Here is a 25,371-nt window from a genome sequence, read left to right on the forward strand (position 1 = left end):
ATATGGTGAAACCCTGTCTCTACTAAAAATACAAAAGTTGCCTGGGCGTGGTGGCGGGCGCCTGTAGTCCCAGCTACTCAGCAGGCTGAGGCAGGAGAATCGCTTGAACCTGGGAGGCAGAGGTTGCAGTAAGCCGAGATGGCACCACTGACTCCAGCCTGGGCAACGGAGCAAGACTCCATCTCAAAAAAAAAAAAAAAAAGTTTCAGTTAGACCATTTTAAACGAAACAAAGAGGGTCTCAAAATTCTCACTGACTAAAGTCACCCAGTCCCATTAGTATTCAGATCTAGCTCCAAAGTCATCCCAGCTGATCAGCACTCAGAGCCTCACTAGTTATAAATTCATTCACAACATTGACCACGTGAAACTGGTTCACAAATTTTCATGTCAGAAACTGCATTGCACTCCTGAGTGACAGTCGCAAAGCTCCACTTCTCCAGCAGGAGACCCTCAACAATGCTCTACCGCCTTGAAACTGTGAGGGAAACTGTCTTCCCACACCATTCCCCTGAGCAAGTACAGAAAATAGAAAGCCAGGGAAGAAAAGGAAGAACCAATCTAGGAGCATCTGGGCATCTGGATGCAAAGGGAACCCGAAGCCCCAGGAGAACAAAGGAACTCATCTGAAGTGAAAAGACTACACAAGAACCCATCTTCTACCTGGTCATCGAATACACATACACCTTCAGCATCCAGCAGGAACAACAGACTGAACCCTTACTTCCTTACCTGATGTCATGCTCACCTCCCTGTGCCTGAGCTCTTAGAAATTTGAGATGTGGCTGGGCGCGGTGGCTCACACCTGTAATTCCAGCACTTTGGGAGGCCGAGTTTGGCAGATCACAAGGTCAGGAGTTCCAGACCAGCCTGGCCAACATGGTGAAACACCGTCTCTGCTAAAAATACAAAAATTAGCCGAGCATGGTGGCATGCACCTGTACTCCCAGCTACTTGGGAGGCTGAGGCAGGAGAATCACTTGAACCCGGGAGGCGGAGGTTGCAGGGAGCTGAGACCGTGTCACTGCACCCCAGCCTGGGTGACAGAGCAAGACTCTGTCTCAAAAAAAAAAAAAGGAAATTTGAGATGTAGTGTTCAAAATTCTCACCTGTTTAGAGCTAGCTATGCAGCTGTTTAATATGTGGCCAAAGCTGCAAGTGAGTAAAAAGGTTTCTGAGCAGCCAAATATTAATAAATGATATATAATTCATCCACTGAAGCTTAATACCCATATTCAAAGGCGAGCCTCCCAACCTCTCTCCCAGAGCCCATGCACTCTTGCGTAACAGGCCCAGGCTGGAGTGCAGTGATGTTATCATGGCTCACTGCAGCCTCAACCTCCTGGGCTCAAGCAATCCTCCCACCTCAGCCTCCTGAGTAGCTGGGACCACAGGCACACACCACGCCCAGCTAATTCTTTTTTTTTTTTTTTTTTTTAGAGACAAGGTTTCACCATGTTGCCCAGGCTGATCTCAAACTCCTGAGCTCAGCAGTCCACCTGCCTCGGCCTCACAAAGTGCTGGGATTATAGGCCTGAGCCACTGCTCCCAGCCCCTTTTTAATTTTTTAATTATTATGGGCATATAATAGGTGTATATATTTATGGGGTACATTTGATTGTTTCCTTTGCTGCGCAGAAGCTTTAGAAACCTATCTTTTTGCTTCACCATTCTTAGCATGTGGTTTCATCTTCAAAGTCAACTCATAATCACAAAATGGCTGCTGAAATACAAGTCATCACGTCTAAATTCCAGTCAGCAGGCGGGAGGAAAGGGAAACAGCAAAAAGGCATTCTTCTCAATCCCTTTCAAACAGCTCTAACAGCGCTTTAATCAATTTTTCTTACATCTCATTTGCCATCTCTCTGCGCAAGAAGAATGGGAAATGTAGCTTATTACTTCAAACCCCAACGATACAGAGGTTCTGTTGGTAAAGAAGAAAAGAAGAGATATTGGGAAGGCAACTACTACAACCAGACACCATGGATGATGTAGAGATAAGTAAGACACAGCTCTGCCTTCAAGGAGCTCAGGCTTTAGGGAGAATACTTTCCTCCCAAATGGTTAAAATAACAATTATGTCTCAAGACACGAACTTTCATCTAAATAAAGAGACTCAGTAATTTAGTGCAGCTCTTTCCCAGAAGGTTCATGACTGCTGAGACTTTTGCTGAGTTTGCTTTGTTTGTTTGTTTTATTTCCATCAGAATCACATTTCTGTCTATGGAATCTGCCCAGGCGCTGCTCCCATCCAGCGGCATTTACACTCCTCGTAACTCTGGGGTAGGAAACGGGAGAGTGTCTTGCTGATAGCAAATATCTACAGCAGTTCTCAGCCAGATTTCCCTGAAAGACAAATGGCATGCAGAGGCAGAAGGCATTGTATTCCTGTCTGCCCCACCGCCCCGCCCCTTAGGCTTATCCTAATCTTAGTTAGGTTGTGAGCATCCATGGTTGTGTCTCTTCTTTTGTGGCAACTTTATAAAGAGAAGAATCCTCCATGAGGGGTGTAAACCCTCTGAGTGTGCGTTATGTGGCTCCAACTCCAGACACACAAGAGATGCATTTTTCTCTCTCTGCCATTTTGAGTAAATTTGAGGTTTCCTTAGATAAGGTGAATATGGTACACTTTGATGGTTTTCTGTCTCAGAGGAAAGGGATGGATTTTAAGCTGGTTTCTCGTATTTCTGTCTTGGCCAGGGGTAGGAATTTCCCTTGCGTAAGACAGGAATAGAGGAAACCAGCTTAGACTCCACCCCAAACCACCTGAACAAGGGGTGAACACCTCACTTCTGGCACATTGTACCCCTGCCATCCACCTGTGCCACCTGCCTCTGATTCATCAGGGCCATCCTGTAGGTTCAGTGACAGGTGGTCCTGGAGAAAGAGTAGAGTACCACAGACTGCCTGGGGCGCATCAGTGAGAAGTGGGACCTGGGGACACAGGAGGAACGTGAGCAGAGTCCAACCAGACACCCCCACAACTTTGAGAATGAATCACACATCACTGCAGGTGCATCTGACCCATTTTTCATTCATTCATCTTCTACTGAGAGCACTCCTGCTGGGCAGCAGATCAGGCATTAGACAATCAAAGTCCTTGCCTTTGTAGAGTGGGGAAGAAGGTACAAGGAGAGCTTGGTGCCCAGCTCAGTCCCTCATGCCTGTAACCCCAGCACTGGGGGAGGCCGAGGTGGGAGGATCGCTTGAGCCCAGGAGTTTAAGACCAGCCTGGGCAACATAGCAAGACCCCTTCTCTGAAAAAAAAAAAAATTTAAATTAGCCAGGCGTGATGATGCATGCCTGTGGTCCCAACTACTTGGGAGACTGAAGTGGAAAGATCACTTCAGCCCAGGAGATCAAGGCTGCAGTGAGCTATGATAGCACCACTGCACTCCAGCCTGAGTGACAGAGAACAATCCTGTGTGGAAAAAAAAAAGAGAGAGAGAGAGCTTGGTGGGAGCTCAAGGAGAAGCCCCACACTCAGACTGATGGTCACAGAAGCCTTTCTAGAAGAGATCTCCCAAACTGGGTTCTGAAGAATGGATGAGCCAAGCAGAGAAGGGAGAGAGGCAGAGGTTTTGTGGGTCAGTTAGATTGGAGTCATGCTTCCAACCAGCTGAGAATATATGGATCTGGTCAGGAGAGAGTTGGGGAAATGTCCCAAATCCTACCTTCCTTTGCTGCACCCCATAGCTCTGCGGGCAAAATGTGGTTGTCCCAGCAGTAAATACACATAAGTTTCCACTCATGAGCAGAAAGTGCCATAAGAAAGAATGAGAAGCCTTAAAAAGACAGGGGGGCATTATCTTTGGAGGTTTTCTTATCATTTACAGCAGGGAAACAAATCATTTTCATATGCACCTCTTTAGGAAACCCTGATAGGTACTAACTATATTTGACTCATAATAAATCAGAGGACAGGAGAGGGAAAGTGACTTTCTCAAGGTGACCCAGCCAAGTACTGACAAAGATGGAGCCAGGTTCTGGTTTTCCAATTCATGGGTCAGGCCCAATAAGGGAGTTTAACCTAGTGGTTAGTTAGTACATGGACTATGGAGTCAAGCGAATCCAGGCTTGAATCTCAGCTCTACTACTTACTGATCTCTCTGAGCCTCAGTCTTGTTGTCTGCAAATTTGGGATAATGATTCCACCTTCACACAGGGATGCTGTGAGGCTTGAGTGAGATAATACAAGTCTATTACGCACTTCAGACTGTGCCTGGCATTTGAAACTATTCCATTATTGTTGTTGTTATTCAGTAAAACACCTGGAGGGGGCCCTGTTGAACAGCTAATCTTAGGAACACAGCATGAGGACTGGGAGTTAGAGGGAGGGCCAGTCAATGGAGTGTAGACTGTGGACTGGCTTTTTTTTTTTTTAACCCCGAGCATCAAAAAAGCTGAGTTCTCCTCCCTCCAAAACTGAATGCAAACCAAGTCCTGGTCCACAACTGGGGGTTGAGGGAGAATTTAAACCACCCTCTGGTGGGCCTGACTGGTACTTGTGCCAGAGTAAGACACCCATGGTGGAATACAAGTTGGGCTGCTGGGTTTCGGACCCTCTGGGCTCAGTGACTCGGGCCACACTTCCCAGCCCTGCTCTTCCTCCTCCCTTTCAGCACAATCCAGCCCCTCCAGGGGTCAGACTCTGTGGCCCAGGAGTGGGGCAGCTTTTGGCAGGAGATCAGAGCCGTGGCCTCAGTCAGGGGCGTGGACAGGAGCAGGCAGGAGGGGTCCCAGCCATGGGCAAGGGAGATGGGAGGGAGGGGGAGAGAAATCTCTCTGGGCTCTGCAGAGCCAGTGCCCAGGCAGGCCGAAGGCCTGACTCAGCCCGGCTCCTTCTTCTGGGCCCTCATCACATGTTTGTGGTCTGGACCACAGGCCCCAGCGACGACAGTGTTTGACCATGAACTACACAGCACACAACTCCTCCATTCCATTTCTGGTAGAGTCCTGTAGGATTTCTTGAAATCTTGTTCACGTGGTTGCTATGGACCAGACACTCTTTCAGTTCTAAAGTTCAAATGTAGCTTTTTCTTTAGAAAAAAAAAAAAAAAAAAAAAAAAAACTGCCACAATTCAAAGTGAATTTTGTTTCTATAAAAAGGAAAAACAAATAGTGCCTTTTTAAAAAACCATAGCCCAAACTGGAACACCGAAATATGAGACTGATATGTAAATATGCATACCCTCTCATAAAAATAGGGTGGTTTTGGTTTATTTACTTTTCCACCTTCATTTGTTGAATGTCATTGAAATTCCACCAAAAGCCATCCTGTAATGAGCAGAGTGAACGCAACACTATTCACACCTCTCCCTGTTTACAGCAGTTAATTCTTTTTTTTTTTTTTTGAGACAAAGTCTCGCATTGTCGCCTGGGCTGGAGTGTAGCAACGCGATCTTGGCTCACTGCAACCTCCACCTCTCAGGTTCAAGCGATTCTCCTGCCTCAGCCTCCCAAGTAGCTGGGATTACAGGTGCCTGCCACCACGCCTGGCTATTTTTTTTGTATTTTTAGTAGAGACGGGGTTTCACATGTTGGCCAGGCTGGTCTCGAACTCCTGACCTCATAATCCACCTACCTCGGCCTCCCAAAGTGTTGGGATTATAGGTGTGAGCCACCATGCCCGGCCAGCAGACAATTTTTAATACAGGGAATGGATATCGAGCTGCTTACAGGGGCAGGTTTGTTGCTGCAAAAATTATCCAGTTACCCATTCTTTATTCTCTAGTAGGGAGGTGAATTTCCAAAGCCCCAAACAGCTGAAGTGGCCTGAGGGAGACAGTGCTCCAGGATCTACCAGAGGGTTTTGAACGAGGGGCACATGGGGAAGACTTGGAGGTCTGTATCCTCCTCAAAGAGGCGCTGTGATCGTGCTTCCCCCAGGTGGAAGCTGGGAACTGCCCCCTCAAAGGCGAGGCAACTGCACTGCATGGGGTTCAGGTGCTGTTCCCCGCTTCTTCTCTGTGTGGTTCTGACCTGGTTATTTAACATTTCTGAGTCTCTGTCAAATGAGAATATTGCTATCCACTCAAAGGTGTGCTGCAAGGACTAAATGAAAACATGCTTTTGCAGCCAAGGAGGAACGTGGATACTCACTGGGTTACCCATGGACAGGAGTCAATATTCTTGGCCCTCTGGTAGTTGGGGCATTCATGTTTTTAAAATCTCAAACAGATTTGAAAACAGGAGCAAGAATAACCAAGAGCAGGGGTGAAATGAAGAAAAGGGAGCATCTTGTAGTGCTACCAAGAAAGAAAGTGATCACAGAGAGAGAGAGAGAGAGAGGAGACAGAGAGAGAGAGACAGAGAGAGATATGGGGGTATGCAAAGGTGCAATGGAGCCCATTGAAAGAACCCCCCAGGATCAAAGCAGGAACAATTTGAACAAATAAATCAATAAAGTTACATTGGATTATAACCCAAAGCATACAATAAATACCCCTGGGTCCATACCATATAAATACATGACTGAATAAATTAATACATTTATTAACAATTTAATAAAATTAAGAATGTGCAAGAGACAAATTTCCCACGCAGACGAATTCTACAGAACCTCTGTGGATACTCCATTCCCTAAGAGGTAGAGTGTGATTCCCCACCTCGCAAGTGTGAGCTGTGTATGGGGGCTTCCTCCCGATGCATACAGCCTGGAAAGAGGGGCTAAAAGGAGTGACTTGACAGAGGAGGAACCTGACACACATTTCCTCAGCCAGACGCTCCAGGCCAGCATCCACAGTGATCAGTCATGCTAATAGCATGCAGCTTCATTGCAACAGGATGAAAATGACACTTTACCTCTGCCATCTTCCTCGAAAAAACCCATAACCCCAGTCCAAGCAGGAGTAAAACATCAAATACATTCCAGCAGAGGGGCGGCCTACAAAATACCCGACCAGCAATCCTCAAAACTGTCAAGGTCTTAAAAAACAAGGCAAGTCTGAGAAGCTGTCACTGCCACGAGGTGCCCAAGGACACCAGATGACCCAATGTAATGTGGGATCCTGGATGGGATCCTGGAACATGAAAAGGACATTAGGTAAAAACAAAGGAAATCTGAATAAACTGTGCACTTTAGTTAATAATGATGTATCAACAGAACTGTATTAATTCTAACAAATATACCATACTGGTATGTAAGATGTTAATAACAAGAGAAATTTGGTGAGAACACAAAGCTAGGTATATGGGAGTTGTCTTATCTGCTCAATTTTTCTGGAAATTTAAAATGGTTCTAAAAAACAAAATCTGTTAATTAAAAGAAGGAGGAGGCGAAGGAGGGTTCGTTCTTTCTTTTGACATGTCTCAATAAAGGGCTGGCCTGAGGGAGGCCGTGGCCAACATGCCAGGTGAGGTGGGCTCAGACGAGGGAAGATGGGGTATCCTTGTACACACCAAAGTTGTGGAAAGGTGGGCAGACCTCTGAGGGGAGCCAGGGAAAGGAGGCTGTGCCAGTGACCCAAGTCCACAGACTGTTTGCCTCGTGTTCAACATCAACATACAAGGCGAAGCGTTTGGGGGTCTTTAAACGTAATTCAGCAAAGGAGGAAAATGTCTTTGCCATTTATAACTATAATGCTCTTCTAAGGAAGGGACATCCTGTCCTATAAAGATCCTTTTGTTCAGCCAAATACCTCCATGGATTCAGATATGCCTGGAGCCAAATTTGGAAGATAACAGGAGAGACTGGACGAGAGGAGAAAGCAGAAACCTAGCAAAGTGGCAGAAGCCTGGGGGCTTCACAGATCAAGGGCAGTGAGAAGCCCTCCTGGGAGACTGTCTGAAAGGGCTTCTGCAACAGGACTCAAAGGCGTGGCTTTAAGTCGTTTGCACTCAGTTCCATCACGTGGAATTCCCTGGTGGCCCACAACTCATCAGTACACGTTCTGCTGACACGACAGCCCAGGGCATCCCCATTTGCTGGGTTGGGAAGGGAGACAAGGCAAAGAGTTTATCTTGGTGCCTACTGGGGTAGAGATAGAGAAGCAACTGCAGGACACAGAGCAGGAAACAATAATTCAGTAGGTGAATTCACAGAAACTGGCTATTTGGTGAACGGAGATCCCCTGGGGCCCTCTGGCACATCTTCGGGGAGAGTTGAGGCTTCCGTGTATCCTTCCTGGGAGGATTTGCATCGATCGAATAGAGAGCAGAGGCCAGGAGATGCCAGCTGATCTGGGCTGGAGGACTCCAACTCAGTGCAAGGGGGACTGGGTCCATGTGGTCAGCATGGCTGGGTATTCTATGTTCACATGGGCCTGTGGCTTTTCCGGAGAAGATAGGAGCCTGGAACTTGCAAATACACAGCTCTCAGAACAGGCCAGGTGTGTTGGCTCACACCTGCAATCCCAGCACTCTGGGAGGCCGAGACAGGCAGATCACCTGAGATCAGGAGTTCAAGACCAGCCTGGCAAACATGGTGAAACCCTATCTCTACAAAAAATTAGCCACATGTGGTGGCGTGCACCTATAATCCCAGCTACTCTGGAGGCTGAGGTGGGAGAATCACTTGAACCTGGGAGGCAGAGGTTGCAGTGAGCCGAGATCCCTCTACTGCACTCCGGGCTGGCCGACAGAGTGAGACTCAGTCTCAAAAAAAAAAAAAAAAAAAACGAAAAGAACAGGCCCTGCACCTAGTAGGTCTTCAGCACACCCTAGTTCCTCTCCCACCATAGCTCTGCCTAAAGAATGCACCAGCCTGAGTAGGCCCAGAGAACATGGTGCCGTGCTGTTCCTGTATCTGGGTGTGTGTTTGCTGTTGCTGACAATCAGCTTTCGTGGGTAACAATTGAACACACTATTCACTAATTAACACCCCCCAGAAAACGTCTGTTTTTCTTCTTTCGGGCTGATTTTTGAAAATGGAAATCACTAAGTAGCTAAAGTGTGTGTTGTGTGTGTGTTGGCAGGGTGGGGAGTAGGAGATCAGGGAGGTACCCAAGAACGACTCGATTTGAAATCCCCACCGCCACCTGCACCACACTGCCTGACACATGATAACGGGTATAGGTTAGGCTTTCAGTAACTGGTGGCTGTTGTTGCTGTTGTTGTTAGGAGCCACTGGAGGGTTGGGATGGGAGATGGCAGGGGGACAAACACCAATGCTTCCATGTCGAAAGGTTTATCGGATGGGCAGCAAGAAGGACGGCAGAGAGCTCTGGGAAAGAAGGGGCCCTAGAGAATCAACAGTGGTTCCTAGGGGGTGGCGACAAGTCAAGGAGGTGGAGGAGGATCCAGGGCAGATAGGAGTGAAGATGAGATGGAAATGAGAGAGAGCCATGATTAGCAGACAGGGTCCCCAGGCGGCTGAGAAAGGGAGCATTTGTGGTGTTTGGTGCCAACCACAAAGCACAGGTGTGGTCTTACTAGCTCCCAAAACAGCCCCGCGGGTCAGCACTTGGGTCACACTTCCTGAGGTTCAAAGTCCTTTTCATAGACTCTTCCCCTCCATGTACCTCTCTGTGCCCGATGACTTTTTTTACACATGTGGCTGCTAAGCCAGGGCCCCTGTCCTGGCCTGGATGCGGTTGTCAGCATCATGGCAGTGCTCAGGCCCACCAAGGTATTTTCTAGATCCTAGCTCTGTCTTTCTGTATCTCATCCAGACCTCAGGGAATCTGTGAACTCTGTCCGCTGACAAAGAGCACCTCGTTCTCTGCAATGAGTTATTTTAAAAGTTCCCCCAACTTTCAACTCCCAAGCAAAGAGGAGCCTGCCCTCCCAGGCTCATGTTGCTACTGTTCCCAAGACTGTGTGTTGCTGGGGTCAACTGCTGGTACCCGTCAGCTTGGTCCCCCTGCTCTGGGCCTGCCTCACTCAATAAAGCTGGCTCTGGCAAGCTTTTCCTATAGGAGCTGCAGCTGAGTGCTCTCCACTAACCCAGCAATCAACATCCTCACGACCCTTTTTCATCCCAAAAATGCAAAGCCCTAATGGATCTTCTGGAAATTTTTTGGCTAGAGAGCTCTGCTTCCCACTTGTCCCCTGCAGAAAAAAAAAAAAAAAAAGCAACCCATTAACCTTTGGGGTCAAATTGTCAGTAAGGAAAACTCAGGCATTAGAAATACAGTGCTAGTCTCCTCCTGGATGCAATATGTGATATCTAATATGTATCATGTAGGCCAGGCGCGGTGGCCACGCCTATAATCCCAGCACTTTGGGAGGCTGAGGTGGGAGGATCACTTGAGGTCAGGAGCTCAAGATCAGCCCAGGCAAAATGGTGAAACCCTGTCTTACTAAAAATACAAAAAAATTAGCTGGGTGTGGTGGCAGGTGCCTGTAATCCCAGCTAATGGGGAGGCTGACACAGGAGAATTGCTTGAACCTAGGAGGCGGAGGCTGCAGTGAGCCGAGATGGCACCACTGCACTCCAGCCCAGGCTACAGAGCAAGACTCTGTTTCGGAAAAAAAAAAAAAAATATATATATATATATATATATATAGATGTGTGTGTGTGTGTGTGTGTGCGTGTGTGTGATGGATATGTAGTAATATCAGATATAATATGTAGCATATAATGTATAATACATAACATATAATATGTAACTGTGTGTGTGTGTGTGTGTGTGTGTGTGTATGTGTGCATCTGAGGAACTGGCATATACTAGGTTCTCAACAAATGTAACAAGTGTTATTTTTTAATTCAGTCAAATATACTATACCACTTTTCTTTACAATAAAATTTTTCTACAACAAGAGAAATTCCAGCTGCCTGTCAGATCTATTATTATGCACTTTACTCATTGTGAGGAGTTCTTAAGTTCTAATGAGGTAAGGAAGTTCTACTTTAGTGAAAGAATGAAACTTCCTTACTGTTCACTAACCTACATTTCAATTACCTCCCAACATGTTTGCAGCATGTACCCTGTCAATGGTAGGCAAGAGGAAGGTGTGACCCACAAAGATCAAGGAATCTAAGCCAGCCAAGGTTTGCTTTTTTATAGCTCAACCTTCCCAACATTTAAAAGGAAGGCAAGTGGGGTCTAACCCATAGCCCACGCTGTTGGTCCTGCTCTTTGTTAGAGCATCAGTCTCACGTCCTCAATACCCTCTGTACTTTTCCAAAACCACCACCACCACCTGAATATATATTTTTTAGAACTTCTCTAACATTGAGCAATGGGGACACTGGGTATTGTCAGTTTTCTTAGATTTCAAAGGAAAGTTTCAAGACATTCTCACAAGCAAAAAAGGGGAGGATGTGGAGGAGGTCAATGTGATTTCAATTCCATGGTTAGAAAAATTACGAAAGAGATAAGAACATAAAGGGTACAGTTCTGACCATGGAGTGTCCTTCAATCCTAATGATGGCAATGGAGGGTGGCATGGGAGTGGAATTGTCCATGGAAACACAGAGATTCTCAAGAGCATGGAGTAAGGGGCGGTGCCGGGACATCCAATCCAAGTTGCAATCTATAAGCCTCAAGTCTCCTTTCCTTCAGTACCCAGATGTTCACAGGGATGTAATAGGAATGATTCCATAATCCATGCTGGGAATACTAGGGGAACATGCCCCAACTTCTTTGAAAACCCAAGGATTGTCAGTCAGCAGGAAGGGGTGCCAAAGAGTTGAAGAGAAAGATCCCCTACCCACCTGCCATTCTTCACTTGGGAAGGCCGATCCTGCCAGAAAGGAAGGGAAAGGACCCAGCAGAGTCCTCCTCCTGATCTTGACTCAAAAAATAAGTGGAGGCCGGGCACGGAGGCTCACGCCTGTAATCCCAGCACTTTGGGAGGCCGAGGCCGGCAGATCACCTGAGGTCAGGAATTCGAGACCAGCCTGGCTGTCTCTACTAAAAATACAAAAATTAGCCGGGCGTGATGGTACGAGTCAAAAAAAAAAAAAAAAAAAAAAAAAAAAAGAAACAGGATCCTGGAATCCTGAGTGGGGAGCAAATCTTAAGCTCATGTTGCTTCCAAATTGGTGCTATGTAATCTTTTGTAGCACGCACCATTGAGAACATCTGCCTATGTCCATAAATGTACATCTACAACATGATTTTTAATTGTATGAATGTGCCATATTTTATTTAATCAATCCACTAATACCAGACACAGATTTCCTCCTAATTTTTCACTATAATATATAGTGCTGCCAAAAGTCTGACAAAAGTATCTTTGCCCATTTGTCTGGTTAATTCCTTAAGAAAAACTACAAATGGAATTACTAGATAGGCACATCGATAAGACTACATTTAAAAGACCGTATTGCTAAATTTCCCTCCAGAAAAGGCGTAGCATCTTACAATTGCATCAGTGACAGAGGAGAATGCCTCTTCTCCCCACGTTCACTGAATGGGACTTACCATTTAAGATAAAAATGCTTGCCCAAGTTTTTCAAAGTGTATATGCATATGTCCTTTGATATACGAACTGCTCTTTTAGGAAACTACCCTAAGGAAACATTCATATAAGTTTACAAAGATATATGAACAAAGGTATGCAATGAAACAGTGTGGTGAATAACTAGCCAGTTTCTGCTATAGAGTCCCTTTGGCTACTGGCTAAGAGATATCCCATCTAAATCCTGTTACCTTGTCTTTACCAAGGATAGCACTAGTTTTCCCATTTCCTCATATTAGTATCATTAGTGTCATTATTATTAGTTTGTAGATCTTAATTCTTTTCCCCACCCTCTATATTCAGATACCAAATAGCAATGTTTTCATTGAAATACCATTGGTATGCTTTGCACAGCCCTGCATTCCTGGGGCAACCACCCTCACAGCCTTTGACCCCAGGCTCCCTTATTCAATCAATCAGACATATCACTGGTAAATCAATCTTTCTTTTTTTTTTTAGACGGAGTCTCTCTCTGTCGCCCAGGCTGGACTGCAGTGGTGCTATCTTGGCTCACTGCAAGCTCCGCCTTCCGGGTTCAGGCCATTCTCCTGCCTCAGCCTCCTGAATAGCCGGGACTACAAGCACTCGCCACCGCGCCCCGCTAATTTTTTTTCTGTTTTTAATAGAGACGGGGTTTCACCGTGTTAGCCAGGATGGTCTCGATCTCCTGACCTCGTGATCTGCCTGCCTCGGCCTCCCAAAGTGCTGGGATTACAGGCATGAGCCACCGCGCCCGGCCGCAAATCAATCTTTCTTAAAAGCAGCTTGTAACACATCACATCTTGGCTCAAAAACTTCTAGAGATTCCCTATTTTTCACCATATGAAGTCACTGTCCTGGTTCTCCATTAACATTACACGGCTCTCTCTCCCTAACCCTTCCCCAGCCCTCCTTCCTCAGGCCCCAAGATTAGCATCTAAGAAGCCAGCATCCAATCTGTTAGCAAACAAACCACACCTGTGAACAACCTTGGCTCTCCCTCTCTCCCCGTCTCGTTTCCTCCCACCTCCACTCCTGGCCCTAGCCATTCTGGAAAGACCTAGAATACTTAGAGCATCTGAAGATCTGAAATGCAGGAAGGGAAGGCACTATGAAAAGCAGACATCCAATTCTGGGTGAGGCTTGACCTCCCTATCCTTGGTGCCCAAAGTTATCTTCATCCACTCAGCTTAGTTTCAGATTTCATTTCCTCACTCTGATAGTCCCACCAATTAGAAATTTATGTAGATGGGTCACAAATGTTCTTTTACATGTAAATACTTTCCAGAGGGTTAAGGTATGAAGAACTGAGAATGAAGCTGTTAGCTCAATCAGAGCTGACTTCAAACTCTAAGCAGCTATCCCGTGGACTTGGGGACTGGTGAGGGTATGCTGGGGTGCGTGGTGGGCGAAGAGTAAGGTTGCCTTTGCACAGCATGGAAGACCTAAGGGATATGATAGGGTGGGGGAGAGGAAGGAGCCCCCCAAAAGGGGTGGGGGAGGGGAAGGAGCCCCCCAAAAGAAAGAGCATGGAAAGAAAAGCAAAAGGGTGCCAAAACTTATTTTCCTTACACCAAAATTTCATTTTACAGGTTAAGCATGAATCGAGGAAAGGAAACAGAAATCCTCTTCCTAGTCCTCTTTCCTCTCTTTTCTCCCCTAGGTACCAGGAGTGTGACAGAGTGGGACAGCTCAGGCAGCTGCAGGTCCTGGCCAGCGCTCTTCCTCACCCAGGCCATGCAGCATCAACACAGAACTCCTCTTAAGACAAGCAAAGGAAGTTTCCAACCCAGTTGAGTGCACTTTTCCCAAGTGTGTGGTAAAAAGTTAAATGACCCTTTGTGAAAGGGATCCTTAAGCTACAAAAACTTTTTTCCCCCATCACACTAAGCACTTGGTTTTGTCCTTGTAGGTGCAAAAGGGGCTGGAGTCATTTGATGAATTCTGAATGTTCTAAGGCTGCTTTTCTGGAAGGGTAAACAGGGAACCTTTTAGATGCTAAGACCTTTTAGAACAATGACCCCATGAGCAATCTCAGTTTATTTCAGAAGAGGAAACTGAGGTGCAAAGGATTGAAGTAACCTTCCAGAGGGTACACAGCTGGTGAGACAAAGCCTAGGCTGGGTCCCAAGCCTGCCTGACTCTGGACTCCCACACCCCACAGTAGTGCCAGAATCACCCTGAAAATGGGAAACACGCTGCAGCTGCTGTCCTGATTCCAGCCTCTGACTAGGAGAGCTGGATTGACCAGGAAGCCAATGAAGCTAAGTTTCAGGGCCCCCTGCCTGCCCAAGGCCTCTCCCAAGGCCCTGCACCAAAGTTTCTATTTGTGACTTTGTTTTCTTAGAAAAAAAAACTCCTCAATTATGTGAACCTCAGGCCCTACAAAAACCTGGATCCACCTCTGCTGACAAGTAACTCCTTAGAGGACTTGAGTTTTAGAAGGACAAGCTCCAAAAGCATCTCTAGATAGCCTCCAGAACCCTGCTGGTGTGACTCTCTTTGGAACTAGGTACGGAAGACCCCAGGCAGATGGACTGGCCTTTGGGGATTAAGGGAGATGTTCCAAAGCAGCTCAAATGATCTCTGGTGCCTAACCTTTGAACATCCAGTTTATAAACACATCCAAAGTGGTTTCTTTCCTGTCTTCATTTGGGACCTTCTGTAGACTCCAAACCCCATTTGCATGACCCAGGCCCATCGATAACCTCCTTCCATTCAGTCCATTCTCTTGTGGGACCAGAAGCCTAAGAGGCATCTCCAGGTCAAGGAAAGGGGGCTGGGGAATGTGCAGAGGGAGGGACAGCAGGAGGAGAGAAAGATGTGTCTAAAGATCTGGAGTCAGAGATCATCATGTGCTGTGGACATTGGAACCAATTTGGTGTGAAGGAAGCTGAGACTGAGACTGGAGGGGCTATGTCTTAGCCCATTTGGGCTGCAGTAGCAAAAATGCTGTAAACTGGATGGTTAATAAGCAACAGAAATTTCTTTTTTTTTTTTTTGAGATGGAGTATCGCTCTGTCGCCCAGGCTGGAGTGCAGTGGCACCATCTCGGCTCACTGCAAGCTCTGCCTCCCGGGTTCAAGCCATTCTCCTGCCTCAGCCTCCTGAATAGCTGGGACTACATGTGCCCATCACCACGCCTGGCTAATATTTTTGTATTTTTAGTAGAGACGGGGTTTCACTTTGTTACCCAGGATGGTCTTGATCTCCTGACCTCGTGATCCGCCCACCTCGGCCTCCCAAAGTGCTGGGATTGCAGGCGTAAGCCACCATGCCCAGCCCAGAAATTTATTTCTTACAGTTCTAAAGGCTGGAAAGTCCAAGACCAAGACACCAGCAGATCCAGTGTCTAGTGAGAGCCCACTCTCTGATTCACAGAAGGCTTCTTACTGTGTTGAAAAGGCAAATGAGCTTTCTTGGGCCTCTTTGATAAGGGCACTAATCCTATTCATGAGGGTGGAGTCCTCGTGATCTAATTATTTCCCAAAGGCCCTACCTCTTAATACCATCACGTTGGGGTTTAGGATGTCAGCATATGAAATTTTGGGATGTGGGGTGAGGGGGTCGGGGGTCCCAGACAGCAGTCTGGCACAAGGTAGAATATGAAGGGATTTTTACACCACGTTCAGGGGGGTGTCAACTTTATCCCCCAAAATGAGGAGCAGCTTAAGCAAGGGAATGATATAAAGTAGTCCTCCCTTATCTGTGGTTCCAGTTACCCATGGTTTGCTGAGGTCCAACAGTATTCAATGAAAGATTCCATAAATAAACAACTTATACGTTTTAAATTGCATGCCGTTCTTAGTAGTGTGATGAAATCTCACGCCACCCAGCTCCATCCTGCCCGGGATGTGAATCATCCTTTTGTCTATCGTATTCCTGCTGTAGACATGACTCAACCCGCCCATCACTTAGCAGCCGTCTGGGTTATCATATTGACTGTCATAGTAGCACAGTGCTTGTGTTCAAGTAACCCTTATTTTACTTCGTGATGGCCCCGAAGCGCAAGAGGAGGGATGCTGGTGATTCGGATCTGCCAGAAAGAGGCTGCAAAGTGCTTCCTGTAAGCGAAAAGCTGAAAGTTCTCAATGTAATAAGGAAAGAAAAAGAAATCATATGCTGAGGTTGCCGAGATCTATGGTAAGAATGAATCTTCTGTTTGTGAAATCGTGGACAGTGTATTATGTTACTTGTTCTGTTCTGGTATTAGTTGTTGTTGTTTTTACTCTCTTACTGTGCCTAATTTATAAATTAAACTTTATCTTAGGTAGGTTTGTATGTATAGGAAAAAACATGGTGTACGTAGGGTTCAGGACATCCACTGGGAGGTCTTGGAAGGTATCCTCTGTGGATAAGGGAAGACTATTGTACTATTTTATTTCTCATTTTGAGAAGACCACTCTGGCTACAGAATGGAGACTGTGGTTCAGTAAAGAACGCGGCCATGCCCTGCACCATGATAATGCTGGCCTACATCCAGGCAGAGGCAAGGCGATAAGAAAAGTGGATGGATTGGAGCACACTCTCACCACTGTGACCCCTGGAGTTTTTTGTGTTGAGAGGGATTCCAGGAACCAGTGTGTGGCTGGAGGGTGGCCAGTGGGGGAAGTTCTGCCTGCTGTCTCTACCTTCCCCTTCTCCCTTTAACCCGGGTGGCTCTACTTTGATATGTTCTGTGTATTAGGGTACCACACAAGTTTCTGTTTGAGAAGGAAAAGCCTATTTCTAAAAATAAGTTTGGAAAAACTATAGGTTTGGGGGAATATTCAGGAGATAGACTAGAAAGGACTTGGTGATTGTGGATGAGCAAGGGAGGGGAGGTGGGAAGAATGACAGGGGAGGAAGGGGTGCCATTCATTGAGTGGGGAAATGCTACAAGAGGATCCAGAATGATGGGGTCGGGAGGGTGATGTGGGGTCAGTTCCAGACTTTTGCCCTGCGGGACTTCCAGTCCTCCAGTAAGTGTTGGAGTACACTGCCTGCTGGGCAAGGGGACCAGAGTGGTGAGAGGTCATGGGTGGTGCTGGGGCAGGAGGATCTCGCGTGCCAGGGGGATGTGTAGTGGCAAGGTCACTCCAGGGCCTCCTAAAGAACTCACATTTGGCCCCCAGGAGGAGTGGCCCTTGGGCTCTGGCTACCAGAGGCATCCCAGCCAACTGGGAAACTTCAACAGTTTCAGGTGGGTGAGAGAATGTAGTCTCCTTTCCTCCACTACCTCTACCCTCTGTCCTGACCTTGAGCACTCAGAGGTAGAGGTGAGCAGAGGGGGAGGGTAAAAGCAGAGCATGCCATCTCCTTCCCCTCCCACCTCCTTCCAGCCTAGGCCAGGCCAAGACCAGGGCAAGGAGATGAGCTCTCCGTTAGATTGGAAATAAACACTGAAATCTAGACCAGATGTTTTCATACTAACAGGTACTCAGGGAGTTTTGAGATCTTCCAAGATGCCATCAAGGAACTGAAAAGTGCTGTCCAGCTGCAGTGAGGGCTTTTTAAAGGCAGTTCCATGTCTATACCCCACTGAGTTCAGACTGTCCAATGAACCACTGACATTGTTACACATGCGTATTGTGGACAACCTGAGGAAACATTGTCTGCGAGAAGATGAAATTAAAATCAAGTGTGATCCTACCACCGAAAGATAAGTGTTACTGATATTGTTTGTTAATAACGTTCCAGTTTTTTATGTAGTTTTGGGGGTAGCTTATTATTTTCATGTGATTTCAAACTTGGAGAAAGTTTCCAAGATGAGTCCAAGGAGCTCTCATATGCGCCTCACCCAGATCCACCAACTGGCCACATTTTGTCCCATTTGCTTTATTATTCCTTCTACCTCTCTCTCTCTAAAGTATTATTATATGTTAAATATATCTTAATATAATTATAGTTATGTTAAATATATCTTAATATAGTTACAAATAATTATGTTAAATATATCTTAATATAATTATGTTAAATGATGTTATGAATATTAAAATTATAATTTAAGTAATATTCTAATATAGACAGACATTTAGTTTCTGAACCATTTGGGACCACGTTGAAAACATCATTTTCCTTTACACCGTTTTCCTTCAGTGCCAGAGGGGAGCAGAGCCGTGAGAGGTTGTTGGGGGATCCTGGACCAGGAGCATCCCCATTTCCTAGAATAAGATAATTCTCTTAAATAACTACAGTACCCACATAGAAATCAGGAAATTTAACATTGACACTATTGATTAATGCACAGCCCATAAACAAATTATATCAATCCAATAATTTTTGTTTGTTTTTTTTTTTTTTTTTTTTAGATGGAGTTTCACTCTTGCTGCCCAGGCTGGAGTGCAATGGCGCAATCTCGGCTCACTGGAACTTCCACCTCCTGGGTTCAAGCGATTCTCCTGCCTCAGCCTCCCGAGTAGCTAGGATTACAGGCATGTGCCACCACTCCTGGCTAATTTTGTATTTTTAGTAGAAACGGGGTTTCTCCATGTTGGTCAGGCTGGTCGTGACCTCCTGACCTCAGGTGATCCACCCTCCTCGGCCTCCCAAAGTGCTGACATTACAGGCGTGAGCCACCACACCAGGCCCCAATAATTTTCTTTATAGCAATTTTATTTCCTGGCTGAGCATCCAGGCCAGCATCCCCCATTGCATTGACTTTTCAGGTCTCTTTAGTCTCCCTTAATCTGGAATTGTTCCTCAGTCTTTATCTTCCATGAGCTTAGCATTTTTAGAGAATATAGTCCAGTTATTTTACAAGATGCCCCTCAACTGGGGGTTGTCTGACATTTCCTCATTATTAGATCCAGGGGTTGCATTTTGGGAATACAAAATCCCCAGAAGTGATGTTGTGTTCTCAGCACGTCATAGCAGGATGCAGATGAAGTGGGCCTGCCCCACCATGGGTGGTGTTAATGTTCACCACTTGGTTAAGGACAGAATTTTTTTTTTTTTTTGAGACAAGGTCTCGTTCTATCACCCAGGCTGGAGTGAAGTGGTGCAATCATAGCTCACTGCAGCCTCAAACTCCTGGGCTCAAGCAATCCTCCTGCCTCAACCTCTTGAGTAGCTGGGACCACAGGTATGTGCCACCACACCTGGCTAATTTTGTGTGTGTGTGTAAAGACGGGGTTTCCCTATATTGCCCAGGCTGGTCTCAAACTCCTGGGCTCAAGTGATCCTCCCACCTAAGCCTCCCGAAGTGCTGGGATTACCAGCATAAGCCACTGTACTCGGCTGAAGGACAGATATTTTTTAAGAAAATTCAGATCACATTGAATATGCTGTTTTATTAACTCCTTTTTCACTTACACTATTATAAAAATTTGGCAGGTTTTAAATATTCTTATAAAGCATCATTTTTTTCTTCTTTTTTGAGACAGAGTGTCTCCCAGGCTAGAGTGAAGATTTCAGCTCACTGCAGCCTCGACCTCCTGGGCTCAAGCGAACCTTCTGGCCTCAGGTCCCCTGAGTAGCTGGGACTACAGACATATGCCACCATGCCCTGCTAATTTTTTGTATAGACAGGGTTTCACCATGTTACTCAGGCTGTAGCATCATTTTAATAGCTGCATAATTTCCATGATGCACACATTGTGTTTACTAATTATAACTCCTACTGTTTTGTCAAATTTCAACATTTTGTCAAGTTTTGCTACCATTAACAATGTTTCACAGAGCATTTTTATAGATAATTCTTTATGTCCATCAGAGATTATTTCCTAAGGGTAAATTCCTAGAACTGGAATTGGTAGTTAAAATTATGCTTTTTTTTTTTTTTTTTTTTTTTGAGATGAGTCTCGCCTTGTCACCCAGGCTGGAATACAGTGGCACGATCTCAGCTCACTGCAGCCTCTGCCTCACGAGTTCAAGCAATTCTTCTGCCTCAGCCTCCTGAGTGGCTGGGACTACAGGCACCCGCCACCACGCCCAGTTAATTTTTGTATTTTTAGTAGACATGGGTTTTCACCATATCGGCCAGGTTGGTCTCAAACTCCTGACTTCATGATCCGCCAGCCTGGGCTTCCCAAAGTGCTGGGATTACAGGTGTGAGCCACAGGGCCTGGCCCTGGTTATGCATATTTTTAAGGCTAAAAAGTGCCATTAATAGGGCCCTGCCTCAAAAGCACTGTTCAAATTTCCGCTCCCCATCTTAGTGAGTGCAAGGGCCCATTTTGCCATCTGTCTCCCTCCAACATAGGGTTTGGTCAGTTTCCAAAATCTTTTGTTGCTTTAATTTGTGTTTCTTTAATTAGAAAATTTGACTTTTTTTCATATATTTTGAGCCATTTATGTAACTCCTTTTCTTGAGTTTCCTATTTATATCCTTCGCTTATCTTTCTGTTGAGTTTTCCTCTTTTGTTAAAACATATGTAGATTTCATGGTTACTACTGTATGAAAACTTTATAAATTCAGCTTTGAGTTCTTTGCTGACTGAAGAGTTCTGTGCTTTTTGTTTTATTTTGTTTTAATTTCCAAATAGCATTTCCTTTACTGGATCTGTAATTAATTTTTCAGGTTATATCTTCTAGAAAAAGAGCAGGACCTGGAAGCAGGAGAGTTGAAAGGTCAAGAACACTTGCTTTGGGGTCAGGCAGACCTGCTGCTGAGTCCTGGCTCTGCTGGGGGACTTTGGTAGGGGCGGGGGGCCCACGTCACTGGGTCTCCGTTTTCTCATCTGTAAAGTAGGAGATAATAGCAGGGTCCTGGTGAAGACTAAATGAGACACTGTGTGCAAAGGGCCTGCTGCACGGCCCTCAGTCAGCGTTGCTTGTGACGGTTGTTTCGTTATTGTCACTCAATTGCCTGAGGGGAACATTCAGAGAAACTTATTGGCAGGACGTGTACAAAGAGGACAGAAGAGCAGATACAGCCTCTAAGAGTGAGCTGCTGAGGACGAGAGGTGGGTTTCTCAGGGAAGCTTGAGGGTGGGCCAGGTCTGTGGCTTGTTGTGCAGTGTCTAACATTGGCATGCTGCAATGATCCTTCTAGACGATTAGTCACAGGACTGACACTGCTCTCAACCCTGCGGGCTTGAAGTTAGGGTGCCTGAGTGGATACACAGTTGTCATTTTGATGGATTCACTTTCTACACTGCACAGATGACATTGTCCTTTGGCGACATTCAACAGCTTCTTAAGGTTCCTAGACGTAGATCTGCAGCTGTGGACTTGGAGTTTTAACCTAAGTCAATAAGCACTTACGGGCCTCTAAGTGGGGAATGAACTTGGAAAACACTGAACCTAGTATGCAGCACATAGTAGGTACTCATCTGCAAGGTACCTCCCTTTCTCCCTCCCTCTCTCCCTCCTCGCCCTCTTCCTCAGGGACGCAGCCGATGACCTGAAAGAGCGTGAGCCAACGTCTGTCCCAGCTCTGGTCCTGCTTCGTGCCTGCCCTGTGATACTGGGCAAGTTGCTCATCCCTGGACTTCTCCTTTCTCCTCCATAAAACATGGCTTTGGGAGCAACTTGCTCTCCAAGGGCCATTCCAACTCTAACATTATAATTTTATCATATGGGATTTGGCATAATTGGTTATCTCTGAACACTTACACTTTTTTTTTTTTGAGATGGATTCTCGCTCTGTTGCCCAGGCTGGAGTGCAGTGGCGCAATCTCAGCTCACTGCAAGCTCCACCTCCCAGGTTCATGCCATTCTCCTGCTTCAGCCTCCCGAGTAGCTGGGACTACAGGCACCCGCCACCAGGCCCAACTAATTTTTTTTTTTTTTTTTTGTATTTTTAGTAGAGACAGAGTTTCACCATGTTAGCCAGGATGGTCTTGATCTCCTGACCTCGTGATCCGCCCGCCTCGGCCTCCCAAAGTGCTGGAACACTTACACTTTTAAGATATTTGTACACATACACGAACCAAAACAAGAGGCAGGAGGTGCAAACAGCCCCACGAACAAATGCTCCAGGGTGTTTAGGAGAAACCCCGCACCTTGAACCTCTCTTCTCACCCAACCTGCTTTCCAGACCTTCCTTCCTTCCTGGCTAAACGCCCTGTAGAAGCGCTAATGTGTCCATGTGCCTCTGGAAGCCAGGCTTTCCCTGGAAGCACAGCTGTACTAGCTAACTACTCATAAGACCCTAACTATGCTGATGTTGATGGAAAGGGCTGAATTCTTTGAAGCCTCATGGTGGAAATTTAAAGAAAATAATGTGAGAGCGTCACAGATAACTGCACATTCACCACCACAAATGGTGCCATCCCGGAGACAAATATGTAATAGTTCAGAGCTTGGGAAAATAGCCCAGGATCCAGCCATGCTAAGAATGCGAGCAATTTGGCTGATACATAGCTGCCCTGTGCTCCAGCAGGGGGAAAAAAGTTCTAATTACCCAGCCGCAATCCTGTATTTAGATGTAAAAGGGAGGAAATAGCTGAGCTCTGTTCTAGTCACAGACATGCCAAACGGGTCAAGAGAAAAGCCTTCTGCCCAGACCACTGCTGAGCCCACGGCTGGCCTGGGCCCAGGCTGCCCAGCCGATGAGCCTCAGATGGACCTCCAGAAGGCCACAGTGGCCCCACTTTATCCTCTGCCTATTTTGCCAGGACATTGGCCTCAGACAATTTCCTCCTCAAAGCTTCTTCACTCTCTTTGGTGTTCTGTTTCATGCAAATCTGTTGGGGATGGGAGGAATTAAGGACAGGGAGATCAAATGACAACTTCTGCTTCCTCAGTGATTAGAAAAAATCAGATCTCATCCATATGGCAGCGGCATTTCTGACCTAGTCCAGCATTCCTCCCTCACCCTGTGCTTTCTGAAACTCTCATGCAGCTTCCGAATGTCACCTGCTGCCATGAGGTCAGCATGGACGAGGGTCAGCGTGGATCTCCGGTTCTACTAGGCTGCCAAAGTAGCAGAGACAAGCTTCAATCCTAAGATATTTAGGACCTGACAAATACCCCATCTCAAGAACTTACGGAAACCTCAGCATGGACAGCCTGGAGTGAAAGGACACTTACTTCCTAGGAAGGGCATTTCTGCTTGGGAAATGCTCAGCTGTGCCTCAGTTTCCCTTAGTCTTCCTCTGAGCTGCAGGTGCTTGAGACTGAGAGGCTTTCCAGACTTCCCAGAGGGGCAGACTTGATGGTGCTTCGTATCTCCACACAAGAGCAACTATTGTAGATCCTCACCTCAGACAGTGCTGATAGAAACACCCACACCTGCTCGCAGCGGGTCTGGGCTTTCCTAGTCAGTCATTTTACCCTCAGGGTGTAGAGATAGGAGAATGAAACAAAGATTGCACAGCCCTGGTGAAAAGAAAAGGAGAAATTCAGGGAGGAGGAATGAGGGATCCTCTTTCTTGTGTGTGGGTGTTAGCTTGCCTCCCAACCACACTGACACTTGCTGTGCCATTGATTTGACTTTTCTCCTATCTTAACAACAACAAATCATTAAAAAATCAGTTTATCAAAATATAAAATGGAAATACATGTGCTTGTGATATTTTCCCCTTCCCACAGCCTAGCAAAGCAAATCCCATCTCTGGTCACTGTCTGCCTGCCCTTCCTTCCTTGGGAGCTCCTGGGTCTGCCATCTTGGTTCCTGAGCTTCTTCTCTTCTGACAAAACATGATTCTGCTCGGGTTCATGCCATTCTCCTGCCTCAGCCTCCCGAGTAGCTGGGACTACAGGCGCCCGCCACCACGCCTGGCTAATTTTTTGTATTTTTAGTAGAGACAGGATTTCACCATGTTAGCGAGGATGGTCTTGATCTCCTGACTTTGTGATCCGCCCACCTCGGCCTCCCAAAGTGGTGGGATTACAGGCGTGAGCCACCATGCCTGGCCAAGCTGATTTATTAAATACTTAATTGCATTTAGAAAGGGGCAGGAAAATTGTTCGTAGGGGAAAAAGAAGAGATTGAGAGTGGGAGTGGGAAGAGAAGGGAGGGAGTGACAGGCCAACCGGAGTTGGGTTCAGAGAGTTTCTCTTTTGTGCTGAGGTGAGAAATTGAGAAAGAAAGAGAGGCATTTTTTTTTTTAGACGGAGTCTCGCTCTGTCACCCAGGCTGGAGGAAAGAGAGGCACTTTAAGGTGGCTTTGGGATGTGACAGTCGTGAAGAGCCACCGTAATGGGAAAACAGGATGTGTGGGTTGTGAACCTCTCCTTCAACAATCTGTGAGTGTTCTCAGTAAAGATGTGGAAAGAAAACTCAACCCCTGACCAATAATGATCATCAAAAGCCACCTCCAGAAAAATCTTTAAAATGATCTCCTGGTAACCTCCCATGTCTCTGAATTCCCAGTAGGTTAAGTCCCATCTCAGTCCCTAGAGTACACTAATCTCTTCAAAAGTGACCCATGGCCTTGTGGCATTGGGCTGGGGCTGGGTTGAGCAAAGGAGGCCTGCTCCCTGCGTGCTCCACCAGTTCCTCATGGCCTGGGTAACACATCCAGCAGAGCTGAGCCTCCAGAAAGTGTATCCTCAGTGAGCTTTGGAACCACCGTTAGGCAGATAAGGAATAATAGCAACAACAGTAATAATAAAGGGCGCTTATGATGTGCTAGGCATTGGGCTAAAGGCTTTACTCTCAGATCTCAGTCCTTACAAAAGCCTGGAGGCAGGGATATTATCTCCTCTTACAATGAGGAAATTAGGGCTCAGAGACGTTGAGTGGGTTGTCCAAGTTCACCCAACTTGTAGCTGGTGACATCAGGATTCAGACATTGAACTCTCTGACTCTAGTTTCCAATTCCTTATTCATTTTGACACAGGAGCACACTCATCGCATATCTATTTCTTGGTGTGACAGATGAGGAGGCCCAGGCACACGGAGATTAAATCACAGTCCCACGGTTACACAATCAACGATTGGTGAAGATTGGACTAGAACCCCTGCTTCTTGGCTTCCTATTTGCTCTTTTATCACAGAATCCTCCTCTTCCTATCCCCTGCCTGAGAGGTTGGCCTAAGGCTTGAGAGCTCTGATTGGATGGGCAGGGAATAGGGTGGGACTGTGGAGCAGGATTTACCCTCTGGGGATGAGCAGCCCAGAGAATGTGGGCTCAGTGGCAGGGAGGGATTGAGTTGTGCCCAGATTGTCTTGGTT

At 46.4% G+C, this 25,371-nt stretch overlaps 1 long non-coding RNA gene across 1 annotated transcript; it reads left to right on the forward strand.

Annotated features, from left to right (window-relative positions):
• Positions 1-19,270: 19,270 nt before the first annotated feature.
• On the forward strand, positions 19,271-23,743 carry LOC112129083 (uncharacterized). The gene is made up of 3 exons (XR_002911510.3): positions 19,271-19,389; positions 20,827-21,211; positions 23,095-23,743. It is a non-coding gene; the product is annotated as an uncharacterized LOC112129083 (long non-coding RNA).
• The last annotated feature ends 1,628 nt before the right edge of the window (positions 23,744-25,371 follow it).

The sequence above is a fragment of the Pongo abelii genome, chromosome 16, assembly GCF_028885655.2.
Source record: "Pongo abelii isolate AG06213 chromosome 16, NHGRI_mPonAbe1-v2.0_pri, whole genome shotgun sequence".
Lineage (NCBI taxonomy): Eukaryota > Metazoa > Chordata > Mammalia > Primates > Hominidae > Pongo > Pongo abelii.